The sequence below is a fragment of the Lycium ferocissimum genome, unplaced genomic scaffold (assembly GCF_029784015.1).
Source record: "Lycium ferocissimum isolate CSIRO_LF1 unplaced genomic scaffold, AGI_CSIRO_Lferr_CH_V1 ctg6747, whole genome shotgun sequence".
Classification (NCBI taxonomy): Eukaryota; Viridiplantae; Streptophyta; class Magnoliopsida; order Solanales; family Solanaceae; genus Lycium; species Lycium ferocissimum.
In genome coordinates this window covers 24,863-39,197 of record NW_026726486.1, presented here as the reverse complement: position 1 = coordinate 39,197, position 14,335 = coordinate 24,863, and the positions used below count along the sequence as shown (strand labels likewise).

General features: G+C 39.5%; 1 non-coding gene across 1 annotated transcript; it reads left to right on the top strand.

The window, feature by feature from the left end:
* The first annotated feature begins 3,268 nt into the window (after positions 1 to 3,268).
* On the top strand, positions 3,269 to 3,374 carry LOC132045476 (small nucleolar RNA R71). The gene has a single exon (XR_009412427.1). It is a non-coding gene; the product is annotated as a small nucleolar RNA R71 (small nucleolar RNA).
* Positions 3,375 to 14,335: the final 10,961 nt, after the last annotated feature.

Sequence of the window (14,335 nt, the reverse complement as noted above, 5' to 3'; positions counted from 1 at the left end):
CAGCATAACACCGGAGTATATCATAATGCGCACGATAACCGAACCGGCCCGGGAACCGGCGAATGATATCATAATAGGCACGAGCGGAGTAGTGAGGAATCATATGCATAAAATCATAGTCAGAATCCAAAAGATAAGTAAAATAGTCATATTTGAAATCGGAATAATAATTACAACATTTTCTTTCCAAAGTTATCGAAATTACATAAAAGGGCGTCGCGGGACCCACGGACGAGTATAGACCCAAGCTGGGCCCGCTTATGGAAAAACATACTCATTCTATATCATACAATCTCCTACGAAAATCTCAAAGCAATCCGAGCTTTTACCGTGAAAGTTCGAGCGTTTGAAGTTTTGGAATCGCTAAAGAATGAACTTTAAAACAAAAATCAGCTTTCATGTAATCTTTACAAATTATGAATTCCAAGAACATAAGGATCAATGTTTTGTCATGACAAGGCAAGGATGCCAAAGAACAAATGCGATTCATAACATGCTCGGATTGCGAGAATAGAGTTTCCTCGAGGCTTATATCATAGCCTATTTTAACTAAGGCATGCCGAAGAAGGAAGGTTACTTTACATACCTCAAACGCTCTCCAAAATGATCCAAACTCGAGCTAAATCCCACCTATAATTCGGGCTGCCCACGATCTATAAACAAGCCATAAAATGCCAAATATTAGCTAAAGACTTTTTGGGCATTAAATCCCAATTTCGCCCTTAATTCTACAGAAATTTGGGCAGCATTTCCCCTGTAAATAGGCTAACCCGAGAATTTAACTCGGCCATATCAATCAACAACCACAACAACAACCAACCTAACAACATTAATAATCAATCCGAAAGGTAATACAACAATAATAGCTCTCTTTTCCATCATTCATCAACTTTCATAAATTCAATTCGACGACTTACCTTCAAGCCAAAATCGACGCTTATACATTCACATACTAACCCGAACCCATACCAACAACATTTAAAGACATTCTAAGCAATTCATACAACATTTCCAACAATCCAAATTTTTCTCCAATTCAGCCGAAAATAGCCCCAAACCCGAGAGCCTCACTTAAACCATTCCTAATTTTCAAATCATGATTTGTATCCACAATTCACATTCTAACAATGCTATTCTCATCAATATATATAATTTACATTAAATGTACAAAAATCTCCACATCAGTCCGCAACAATCACACTATCATTTTGAGTCACTAAACATTCATTTCCAACATAGAATTCATAGCGACGACGACTAAAACATTAAGCGACGTTAATTCAATTCTCGCTACAATAATGGCCTACATTCGGCCATAACCTCCCACCAACATACAAAGATGATTTTTATTCATTCTTCACCCTAAAATGATCATAACAATGCTAACTAAGCTTTAATTCATAGTTTCAACACAACACCACACACACCCACTTGCACGGATGGCACCCACACACACAACTCATATCCAACATAATATTTTTCATGATATTCATCCAATTTAACATACTACAACAAGCATACAACCTTCACAATACATAAAACATAATGAATTCTTACCTTTCTTCTTCAACTTTCCAATAGCCTAGGGTTTCCAAAAGATGAAAATAATGGGTTGATCGCTCCAACGACACCTTCACGCTACTTAGGGACCTCAATATAGTGGGTTTACATCAACAAAATAATTTTAGAAGGACAAGAAATGGAAGGTGATTTCAGCTCCTCTTGGCCGAGAGCTTTGTGGAGGGAGTCTTCAACTTCTTGATATTTTCTAAGTGTTAAGAATGAGGCAATTGAACTAGTGGTCATCTTTTATCATTATATGAAGTGTACAATTCCCTTGGCCCACATTAATGAGTTGACCCACTTAAAAGATGACACAAAATTGTGTGGGGTCCCTCTCCCACTATACACGGCCAACCATGGAAATTGTGGATGATTTTCAACTTCCAATTTTATCACTTTTGGTCCCAAATTTTTCTAATTGTTCCATACCAATAAATTCATGCACAACTTATATCTCAAAATAAAATCAAAGGTCAAAAATCCCGACTTTGTATCCCGAAATAGTTTTGTCCTTAACTTACCATAATTAATCCGGATTGTTCCAATGTACGAAAATGCGGGTTCTAACAGAACTTTTGACACTTGGCATCATCATTCTTCTTTGCCAACCTCTGAGGAAATGAGGGCTTTGCTTTGTACATCTAAGTCAAAGGGCGAAGAGCTCCTTTTATCGTCTGTTTACTAGTATCAGCAGCAACATCTGGAATATCAGTAACTTTCTCTTCAACACGGACCTCATCATCCACATTAGGCACATTAGACTGCACCTCTTCTTTCTTATTAACTGGATCTAGATCAACCATCTTCTTGTCAGTACTTTGAAGTATTTTACCACTTCTCGTGCTAATAGCAAAAGAACGCTCCACACCACCACATTCATTCTTTAAGGTTTGGAATAGTATCACTAGAAAGTCATCCCTTTTTAGCAGGATGCTGCTCTCTAGAAAGGTCACGCATCTGCTGTTCAAGGTTTTGAATAGCCGTTAAGTGAGAAACCACAGTCTCTAATAGCCCAGATAATGTCTTTTCAGTATTCTTCTGACTTGCCAACACTTTTTCAAGCATTGACTCCAACCTCGAACTATCTTGATCATTAGGCTGCCCTTTTGGTGGAATGTGAGGGTTGGAACTTCTGTTTCCGAAGTTACCATTATTGTTGTTGTATCTACCTTGGTTCAATCCACCATAGTTGCTATTGTAGTTCCATTGGTTGTTCTTATATGCATCTTGCCCTTGCTGAGGTCTCCAGTATCTATGAATTGGTCCAGGAATATCCCCTTTTGCTATGTAGTCTGCATAGTGAACATTTTCAATTGGCAGAGAGGGACCCTCTTGATATGGACCCTCTTGGACTTGGTACATTCCAGGCGACATGCCTGAGATATCTTCACAAACGTTTACCTTCTTCGCTTCCCTTTCATCAAAGCTCTTCGTCAGTAAAGAGATATTAATGGCTAGTTGTGCCAATGTCTGCTATGTCTCCTGGCTATCCTTCGCAATATTTTGGATCAATGGTGTTCGAAGTGATAAACCATCAGAATTACTCGAATGCCATGATTAACTGTGTGTAGTCAATCAATTAAGTATATCGGTAATACTAGCATAGGACTTATTCATGAAATACCCACCAGCAGCATTATTGTCTATTGCTTGAGTCATATGATCCAACCCTCTGTAGAATTTCTCCTTCAAAATATAATCTGGGAAACCATGGTTCGAACTCCAATTCAAATATTCTTTGTACCTCTCCCAAGCTTCAAAAAGGTGCTCCCCATGATGTTGTTTGAACTCGTAAATCTGATCACGAGTCTCATCTCATTTACTCGGGGGATACCACTTCCTGAGAAACACTTTAATCATCTCATCCCATGTAGCAATAGAGTTTTGGGACAGCTTTGTGAACTATTTTCTCGCATCTCCGGCTAATGAATATTTGAAGAGTTTCAGCGGAACAGCTTCTTGAGGCACACCGCTTTGGATATGATGAGAACATACCTCCAAAAAGCTTATTATTTGCTGGTGAGGATCATCATCGACTGCATTCTGAAAGTATCCCTCTTGTTTGAGCATATGATAGAGGGACCTTCCAAACTTAAGAGTAGTAGCAGTCACACTAGGATGAACTATTGCAGATGCAAAGTCTTCCTCCATATCTGACTCATTACCAAAAACATTCTCGACTGGAAGTGTGTCGTCTGCCATGATCACCTGGTTTACAAGGTAGCAAAGAAGGTGTGTTGGAGTAGGACAAAGACTTTAAGAAGAGTAAAACACTATTTAGTAATTTCAAAATCGTATTCCCCGGCAACGACGCCAAAATTTGATACGCTCAAATTACACTAGTTAATAGCATAAAGCGGACGCTGTCAAATATAGTAATCCAACTAGGTTGGGTTCGAATCCCACAGGGAATATGGTGTGTAACGTTTACTAAATGAGTATTCTACTAATCTTGCGGTCCTGGTGTATTCCAAAAAAAGGATTTTATAAGATTTTTGGTTTGTGGACTAATTTAGAGTGACTAGTAATTGAGTTGTACATATATGGGTAAAAAGAACCAAGGTTGTGTCCCCGTCAGATAAAGTGTATGATCATGGGTCTTGATCTTGATATACTTCTAATGGATCGCTGTATGAATGCACTTAACCTCTATGTGAATCTAGACTATTTCCCAGTAAGAAAAGACTATTCCTTTCTATGCTTTTCCCAAAGATAAGAAAGTATGCATGAAGAACGGTTAATTATGCCAAGTAAATTCCTCTTATTCCTAAGTGAATTTATTAAACAAGGTTTATAGGTTTCAAAAATGTAAAATTACAAAATTCGCACTTAAGTCCCAGGCAGCAACTTATACGGTTCGTATAACATTACACGGCCTGTATAACTTTATACAAGATTCAGAAATCACTTCTTCGGAGAAAAACACAAGCTGGTATTACACGGTTCGTATAAAATTGTACGCCTCGTATAACACGATCGTGAAACTCCTTCTTTAAACACAGCTCTCTGTCTCATCTTAAATCCTTCAACACGCCTAACTATACGACCCGTATAATATTATACGGTCTGTATAAGTTACTTGTATCTCATCATCTTTCACTTTGACATTCTGTTGCCATGTCCTCTTTTATATGACCACAGACACGGTCCATATAATATTGTATAGACCATGAAAGTTGCAAATTTTCAGTAACTTTCAGTTTCTGAACCTGAACTCTATGATTTACCTGAAACACAACAAAAACACATCAAAACAACACATACTTGCTTAAAAACAAGTAAAACTTCTCATAAAAAGGTATCGAATGTCCCACAATTTCCCGGCATATCAAAAGGTAACCTAATCTATTCAACATTCTTCAATCCCTACACGCCTCATGCTCCCAGTCTCTTACTCTAGGATCCCGATGCTTGCAAACATGCTTCGGCCCTACCTGAGAGCCCTGATCAAGCATACACTGTAGTAATAATTTGGCTTGCTTCTCATACCCCTGCGTCCTATCATTATGTCGTAACCTCCAACAAACCTCAACTGGGGCCGAGGGTAGGACCAATAGCCCTAGTGATGCCGGAGCTTCTCTTAACTCTTCTAGTGCTAACAGAATCAGAGGTACTTGAAAAGATGACTCATCCTGAGTTTTGGATGGATCTTTCTTAATGGAGGGCATAATCTCAGCCGTCCTCCTAAATAGAGTAACTCACACATCTCTCCGTTATTACCTTAGCCTCCAGGCCCATACTAGCGGGTGGCACCCGACTGGTACCTTCTCCCTCAGCCATATCCAGTCTCCTACTAGCTGTAATCTTTCTCGTCGTATGCATCACTGAAAAGGAAAACAAGTTGAGATTCAAGAACTAAATCCTTACGACTCCGCTCTATCGTACGATCTAGATTCAGAAGGAAACATGACAATCCTAAATGCCTTGTTTCCTCATGATTATAAATATGGCACACAACACACCTATAATTAAGGCTCTACTAGACACGGCTCATAGATATCCCTAGGACAACTTGCTTTGATACTAAGTTTTTCACGACCAAACTGGTGGGGCGTGATTGACACTCCGGCCTTACTTGCCGAGCACCAACTTACATATCCATTAATCATATTTAACATTATATGGGTCAACTAAGCCAACATGAACTCAACATAAACAGTCCAACAGTACTGCATAACAACATGAACAAAATATATACGGGCCGATAAGACCTCCATGATAGACTATATACATCATCATATGGGCTGGGAAGGCTAAACACAAAACTGTACGTAAGACGACTGTCTATGAGCCTATAAGATTACATAAAAACTGTCATGAGTCGGGACAGGGGCCAGAAATTCCTAAAAACCACGCGTACATATGCATACAAATATGACTAGGCAAGTCCGGAAGAGTGGAGCTCCCCAACCAACCGCTAATCAAGACAGCCTGTTAATAGTCGCCAATCTGTCTATCTAAACATGCAGCGCGATATATAGCGTCCACAAACAAAAAGGATATCAGTACGAATAATAGACCGAGTATGTAAGGCAGGAAACATAAGCAAAAGCAATAATGTAAATAGAGATGAGGACAGACAACCTGTAACTCTGAAATGCCACAGAGGGCGTATGACATGCAAGCTTTAGTTTAAAAACATATACATAGATATATAAGCCACACTATAGGGTTGCATCATCATCATCAAGCCTCTTTTTGGGTCTAACATCATCATAACGTACCTAACTGCAATGGTGTGCACAATAGGTGTCGTACCCTGCCGACTATAGCGTGGCTTCGTGGATGAATATGTGTGTGTGTATAATGCATGATAGACTCACTGAATGGCAGTCTAAACCTTTCAGAGTGACTTAGTTGGTAACCTCCGAATACGTTATTCGAACAAACTCATCATTATGTAATATAGTAAGAAGCAAATACCATCAACATGCAAATACCATCAACATATGCCTTATATGAGAAGCCAAGAATCTGAGATGAACACGATCATATAAATTTCAATAGAGTGAGACAATGTAAGCAATTTCTAACTTCTAAGAGTAGAGTAACTTTGAAGAAACATTTGTTCACGTTACGTTTCATTCGGATTCGTACAAAGGAATGAAAGGGAAAGCCTTATATACTATTGTCCTGCCAAACCACAATCTAAGATTAGCCTTCAACTCCTTAGTCTCTAACCAGGAAAATGATACTATTGTCACGATGCGAGTGTTATAACTATCGTATATGAAGGATACGCTTTATTCTATAACAAATCAGGAAGCACCTCCCCTGTTTTCTTAACTTCCCTCAATTTCAAGACAATCAAAGAACAGCCCACACAATAATAATAGTTTTAACGAGCTTTCTAAATAGCTCAGTATTCACACGAGCGGGAAGCTCAATTTACAATTTAACAAACTATAGTTTAGAACCTTTTCTATTTTTATGAACATGTTTATAATAGTAACAACAATATAACTAAGTTATCCAAACAATTTCCCATGTAAACCATCACAAATATACTACCAAAATAGTTCATCAACCAACGACCACAATACCAGAATTTCGAGCTTCTTTTTTTGGATTTTCTAATTCTACAAGTTAGTTACAACTTCTACCAGCTTAGACACATGAGAAGGAAGTAAAATCTTACCTTAAACCAGCCAAATCAACCTCCAACACGAGCTGGAGCAGTCCATAACTTCACCACAATAAGAAGAACAAGGATCTTGGTTGCTCTATGAGATCCCGATGCCAAAATCACATTATTTACTTGGGATTTCGCCCTTGGATCATGTAGTAACTTTAGGATAGAGCTTAGGAGGGTTTTGGAACTAAAAGTGGCGAGAAAATGAGGTCTACATTGCTACCACCGATTTTTACACTTAAAAAGGAATTTTTAAAAAGAATTTCCACCGCACAAGTGGGTCCCAAAGGAGTGACTGCATAGTGTCACAAAAATGTGAATATCTCTTTAGTCCGATGTCATATCGAAGAACGGTTTAATGCGTTTGAAACTACACTCGTAGACCTTTAATTTGGTAGGTGGATCACCCCTTAACTTCTAGTACATCGGGAGGTAAGCTCTGTGACATCAGACCTAAATTTCAGTTAATTGATGAACATTACTTGCGACAACTTTTGCCGACTTTTATTTTACAACTCGCTTCACTTCAGAACTTAACATATGACTATTAAACACTTCAAGCAGCTTAAAACACAACTTAATTAGCATAGTAAGCACTCGTAATGTTACCCTGATAATACGGTTTATAACATCTTCGATTCGTTTAACCTCCAACCCTCACAATATTTCCTTACCACTTGTTTTAACCTATCATTATTGTCACGACCTAAACTGGAGAACCATGACGGGCACCTGACCATACTAGTCAGGCACCACCTGACATGTATCTGTAACATAAACATAAACATAGGGGGGCCGATAGGGCCATTATATGACTCTCGATAAACTCATAAGGAGCATGCGTGTAACAACTAATCTGAAAGACTCATCTATATGAATATGCTGAGCATACAGCATAAGCCAATAAGGCTATCATAACCACCTGTAACAACATATGAAACCACAAGTCTGGACATCATATGACAATACATAACTGTCTACAAGCCTCTACTGGAAAATAGAACACGACATGGCAAGGACAGGGCCCCGCCATACCCATACACATGTGCATACATATGTATACCTTATCCGCTGAGCTGAAGTCCAAATAGATGGATCACCAACTCGTATTTCGAACTGCGGCATGAAACGCCCCCCACCAACAATAGGGAGTCGATGCGAATAATGTACCGAGTATGTAAGGCATGGAAACAACATATACGTAAGAATCATGAAAGGAATCTGAGACATAAGAGCTTGATAAGATTCAACCTAAGGAAACTCTAGAAAAACAAAGGAAAAGAAAATCAAAATAAAAGGGGGATGAAGAATAGAAATGGAAAAGGGTAGATGGATAGATACTTGACCCAAGAGCCAGAAATCTATGGACAAGAAAGGGTATATTAAACCCTAACCCTTCCAATCGGATTTACAAACCCTAGAACCTAAGCAATTCGAATCAACAAACGACTCCAATGAATCCACAAATGAGCAACATTGAATTCGATGAAAATAAGCAATTCACTTCACAACTAGAAGTAACACTTGGTTAACCAACCAAACAATCTATTACCTAAAGCTACTAACTACAATCTCTCATAAGAGTTTCTTCATTCAACATAATCTAAAGATGAAAATAACCTAAGTCTAATATTTATACTAAGAGACTTAAGATCTAGGCTAGTTATTACAAGAATGCCATTAATGAGGCAAGGGCCTTGTTTGGCTAGTTGGATGTTGGCTTGAAATCCAAAAAAGGCTCCTCTTGCACATATAGCCATCATCCAATCCTCAAGCTTGCAATTGTGACCCTTTTGCATCTATGGCCCTTCTTTTCACGTCTAGCCACATTTTGCATTGATGTCCCTTTGCGACTCACAGCCACTTTGAGTGTTGGCCATCTTTTTCTTGTAGCTTCTTCTTTCATTCCCTCCAAGCTACTTTCCATACTTCATAGGCCTTCTTATGGGGCTTTTGTGCCTCTCCATGGGTCTCCAATGCTCCTTTGGTCATCCTCCTAGCTTGAACGGATTGGAGTCCCATGCCTTGGTCTTCAATATGAGCCTTGGCGAGGCGTGCCTAGTAGGGTCATATCATCCTCCCCTTCTTGAAAAGGATTCGTCCTCGAATCCAAACCTTAAAAAAGCCAAAGGAAGATGGAAGACAACATACTCCTCAAAGATTGAGGGTTAGCACACACAATAATAACCACATAATCATGCCAAGGATGAACAAATTTGTGGTACAACCACACATCAATAGTAATCATGCATAGAGAGTGCATACATGGGATTTCAACAAGGTAAATTCCCCAAAGTTCAAGAAATAACTCACTCCCCAAGCAAGTTCTACCTTCATTTTGACTAAGTGTAAGATGTAAAGTAAGGTCATTCCAACCTATAGCCTAACCCTCTACACTAGTCTCCTCAAACAATGGTTTCACTACCAAGACATAACAAGAGGACACTACACCGGGGTCATAAACAAAGATATGCCTCAGGTCATGGTCTATACATCCCACTTGAAAACCCATCATAAACTTAAGCAACAACATACAAAGGGTTTTATAAGCAAAGAGGTCATAAGGAAAGGTATCACACAAGATATTGTTAGCAATTTGTAGCCAAGTTTTACCCTCCTTTTCAAAATAATTCATTTTAGCAATCAAGTCAAATTCCCTCAAGAGGAGGTTTTTCTTACCAAGAAATAGATCATCATACCATAGTGGAATTTTGGTGACTTTGTGATTCCAAAGAATGGATTCTTTTTCAACATCACAAAACACAAGGTCATGCATTTCACAATCATCCACTATGTCATTATCAAGCAAATTATCATCCTTGAAGAGAGTATGCCCAATCACAAGATTACATCCAAAATAAGCAAGTTCACTCTCAAAAGGATCAATATGTTGGCTACCACTAGATGGACACAATTTACTCTTGCAAGAAGAGTCAATATAGTCATCAAAAGGATCAACTAGTGTGTAAGCACCTTTCACCAAGACATCATCAATTAACAAAGGGTCACTAATTCCTCACAAGGCAAAACTTGACCTCTACTCAATTGTTCCTCAAGCACAAAGTGATCCATATTTGCTAAAGTAGAAGGGTTAGCTTTGTTACCTGTTTGTTGAAGCACATCACCTTTGTCAATTTGGTCAAGTTCCTTGTATTGGCCTCCCTCTTTAGAAGAGGGTAGCACCACTTCCTCCTCCAAAGGAACTTGGAAACTCGGGTCCATGTCCTTTGATTTGACATGAAGTCCTTCTCTTTACCACACCTTTCCTCTCCTCCTAACATTCCTCTAGTGACCATACACTTCTTACTCTTCCCTTGGGTCGAACCTTGTCCTCCTTGAGCAACTAAGGTCTCCTTTTCACTCACAACCATTTCCTCCCTTTTCATCTTTTCACGTAACTCCTTCATGACTCTATAGTCTTCACGGACTTCATGGGGATTCAATGGAGTAAGGACATAATTTTTACCTTTGACCACAAAAGAATACTTGTTGGTCCGCCCACTATGTTGAGCATCCACATCAAATTGCCAAGGTCTTCCAAGCAAAATATGGCACGCTTGCATTGGTACCACATCACATAAAATTTCATCCTCATATCTTCCAATGCTCAATTGTATAATCGCTTGCTTGGTCACCCGCATTTCTCCACTTTCATTGAACCATTGAAGCTTGTAGGGGCTAGGGTGTTTTCTTATGGGGACTTTCATACTTTCAACCAAGAATTGGCTAACCGCATTAGTGCAACTCCCACCATCAATGATCAAGGAACAAACCTTGTCCAAAATCTTACACCTAGCATGAAACAAGTTCTCCCGTTGGTCACTTTCTTCCCTAGCTAGAGCTCCATGGCTCTTCTAGCCACAATAGCATGATTCAAGGCTTCTTCATACCTTATCTCAACCTCTTCATCGGAATCACCCTCACACTCACTTCTTTCTCCTTCTTCATGACCATCCCCGCCCTCATGTTCATCATCGGTTCGATACCCATCCCTCACTATTGTGATAGTCCTCCGGTTGGGACACTCACTCGCAATGTGCCCTCTCCCTTGGCACTTTAGCATGGGATGGTAGAAGGTCGGTTATAGTTGGTGTTAGAATTGTTACCTCCTTTAGACTTGTCATCACCTTTGGCTTTGTAGTCAAATTTGGCTTGAGGTGCTTGAGTGTTGCTCTTGGGCTTATCCCAAGTGGAAATTTTCCACTTTTCTTTACCTTTGTTCCAAGTTGAAGATGACTTGCCTTTGTCTTTGTAGGACCTCTCTTCTTTTAGATCCGCCTCAACCTTGGATGCATCATGGAATGCCTCATCAAGATTATTATAGGTTTTGAGCCTCATCGGTTTAGAGATGTCTCGATTCAAGTTGGCTACAAACCTTATAATAGTATACTCTTCATGCTCTTCTATCTTGGACTTCATCCTCAAATCCTCAAACTCATCAAAGTACGCTTCCACACTTTTCAACCCTTGCTTCAACATGTACAACCTTTTGAGTGCATCTTGGTGGTATGTGGATGGAAGCAACCTTGTCTCCATGAGCTCAATCAAGTCATTCCAAGTTGGGAGATCATAGATGTGTTGTTGAGCTCTTTGTAACTTCTTGGATTCCCACCAAGTAGATGTGTACCCCTCAAATTGAGTCGCCTTTAATGCCTCGGACACATTGTTTGTGAGGAAGATGCGCTCACTTTGCAATTTCCATTCAAGTAACTCTTTCGGATTGCTACCTCCTTGGAATGTAGGAAGGTTCACCTTGATGGTGTTCAAATTTCGCTCATTATCTTGCCATCTTCCCCGGTCCTCATACCCTTGGACCCTTCCTAAGTCTACATGACCTTGGAATCTAGGATCATGGCCCGGAAACCTCTCAAAACCTCCCCTTCCTCCCCTCCCCCGGTTATTCATTCCTCCATGCCTCCCTCCTTGCCGGTTATCATCCCACCACCTTCCTTGTGGATAGTCATCATACTCCTCTTCATTCATGGGGTATTGGTAGTGGCGGTGGTATTGGTTTTGGTTAGGAAAGGGATCATGTGTTTGGACTTGGGGTGGAGCTTGGGGTGTTTGTTGTAGGGTTGCTTGAGGGATTGCCTCATTCGGTTTGTGTTGGTAAACTTGGGGATAGGTTTGTCGATTAGTGTTTTGAAATGTGGAGTTTTGGGATGCAAAGTTGGTTGTTTGGGGTGGTGGAGCTCTTTGGGTGGAGGTGGTTATGGTGTTGGGATTGCACAAGGCATGTGCTTGCCCCGGAGTAATGGTTGGAGTGGTATCTTGTGTTTTATCCCCATCACCTTCATTCCTAGAACGGGGAGTGCCCATTCTACTCGAACCCTCCATTTGAACTTTCTCAATACTCACCATCCGTTCATCCATAGCCCTCAACTTCCCATTCATTTCTCCTCTCATCTCTTCCATACCCGTTTGCATGCCTGAGATTTGATTCATGATCATAGCCAATGAACTTGCTATGGATGACATATCTACTACCTCTTGCATTCTATCACCTTGGTTAGACATGATGACCCGCAAAACTAGCAAACAAGATTAGTAATAAAAGCCTCACTTCACTCGTATTGAACTCTCAACCTTACCACACTCCGTGCTCTTTCGAAGTTGTTGATGAATCACTCGTCCAATCAAATTCACACGTTGCTTATCCTTTGTGGTAGAATGGATTCTTGTTTAGATAAATGACGGACGACTCAAAAGCAAAACGAACGAGAGCCAATAAAGTTGCAACGAAATAAAACGAAGAAAAGCTTGAAAGAAATTAGCACGAAAGAAATGTTGACACAAGAACTAGTAGACGAACAACTACTAAATGACCACTAGTTAAGAGACACTAGAAAATGGAATGCTAAAACCGGAAAATAAATAAATTTTTGGGCCCGGGTAGGTGATAACTTGAAAATGCGGCCGTGAAGCCCCGAGTGATCTAAGGTATCAATTTGAAACAACCAAAATTTTTAAGTTTCTATACTCTTTTTTTTTTTTTTTTTTTTTTGCTCCCTACTAAAGGATTGGGACGCAATCCAACAATCACTCCCAAGAAAATTTTGAAATTGAAATGAATTAGAAGTGATAGAAATCGAAGTTGAATCAAGAAACGAGCACCTTAGAATTGTTGCGGAAGAACCTTTCACGACCAACTTACACGGGCCGTATAATATTATACGGTCCGTATAATATGTCCGTATTCGAAGGACGAAATGAACAGAATGTCTTCAAGTCAGCTCCTATTTCACGACCAGATTCACGGGTCGTATAAAATTGTACAGTCCGTATAATACGTCCGTACTTGAAGACCAAATTGTAACCGTCCAAACCAGCTTCTATTCCACGACCAAGTTTCACGGGTCGTATAAAATTGTACGATTCGTATAATACGGTCGTACTCGATGGATCAAATGTAACAGAAACTCTCCGAACCAGCTCTTGTACCACGACCAAGTTTCACGGTCCGTATATAATTGTACGGTCCGTATAACTTGATGACAGCAAAATTGGTGAAATTCGACTGTACCTCGTTTGGCTCGGGAATTGTGCTAGATTTTCTGAATTTGCTGACTTCTTGGGACCCACTCAACCTTGTATTTACCCTTTTTGGCTAGAACAACAACTTTTCAACTTTTGACTTGGATTCCTTGGATCTAACTTTCCTTTTTATCTTCTTCTTCACCAAGAACAAAGATGAACAATGAAGAACACTCAAAAACCCAATGTGGTCCAAATCAACTCGTTTTTGCCCCAATTTTTGAATCTAAGCTCCTTATCACTTAGACAACAAAGCCCAATACGAATCAAAGCTCAATTTCACCAAAATCAACTAAACCCACTTTGAGTTCTTCAAGCTTTGATGAACCTCTAATGGTGAAAACTTCAATTCTTACCCAAATAACTTCAAATTTCGTTTCTAGATGTTTTTCACCACAACAAACTCAAATCTAACTTCAAAAACAACAAAATCAAAGCACAAAATGATTTTCGATTTTTTTTTTTTCGGATTTTCGATTTTTTTTTTTTTTTGATTTTCAGATTTTGACCCTAGGATTAGAAATTGTGGGAACAATCTCTTAACCTTGCTTTGATACCAAATGATAAGATTCAACCTAAGAAAACTCTAGAAAAACAAAGGAAAAG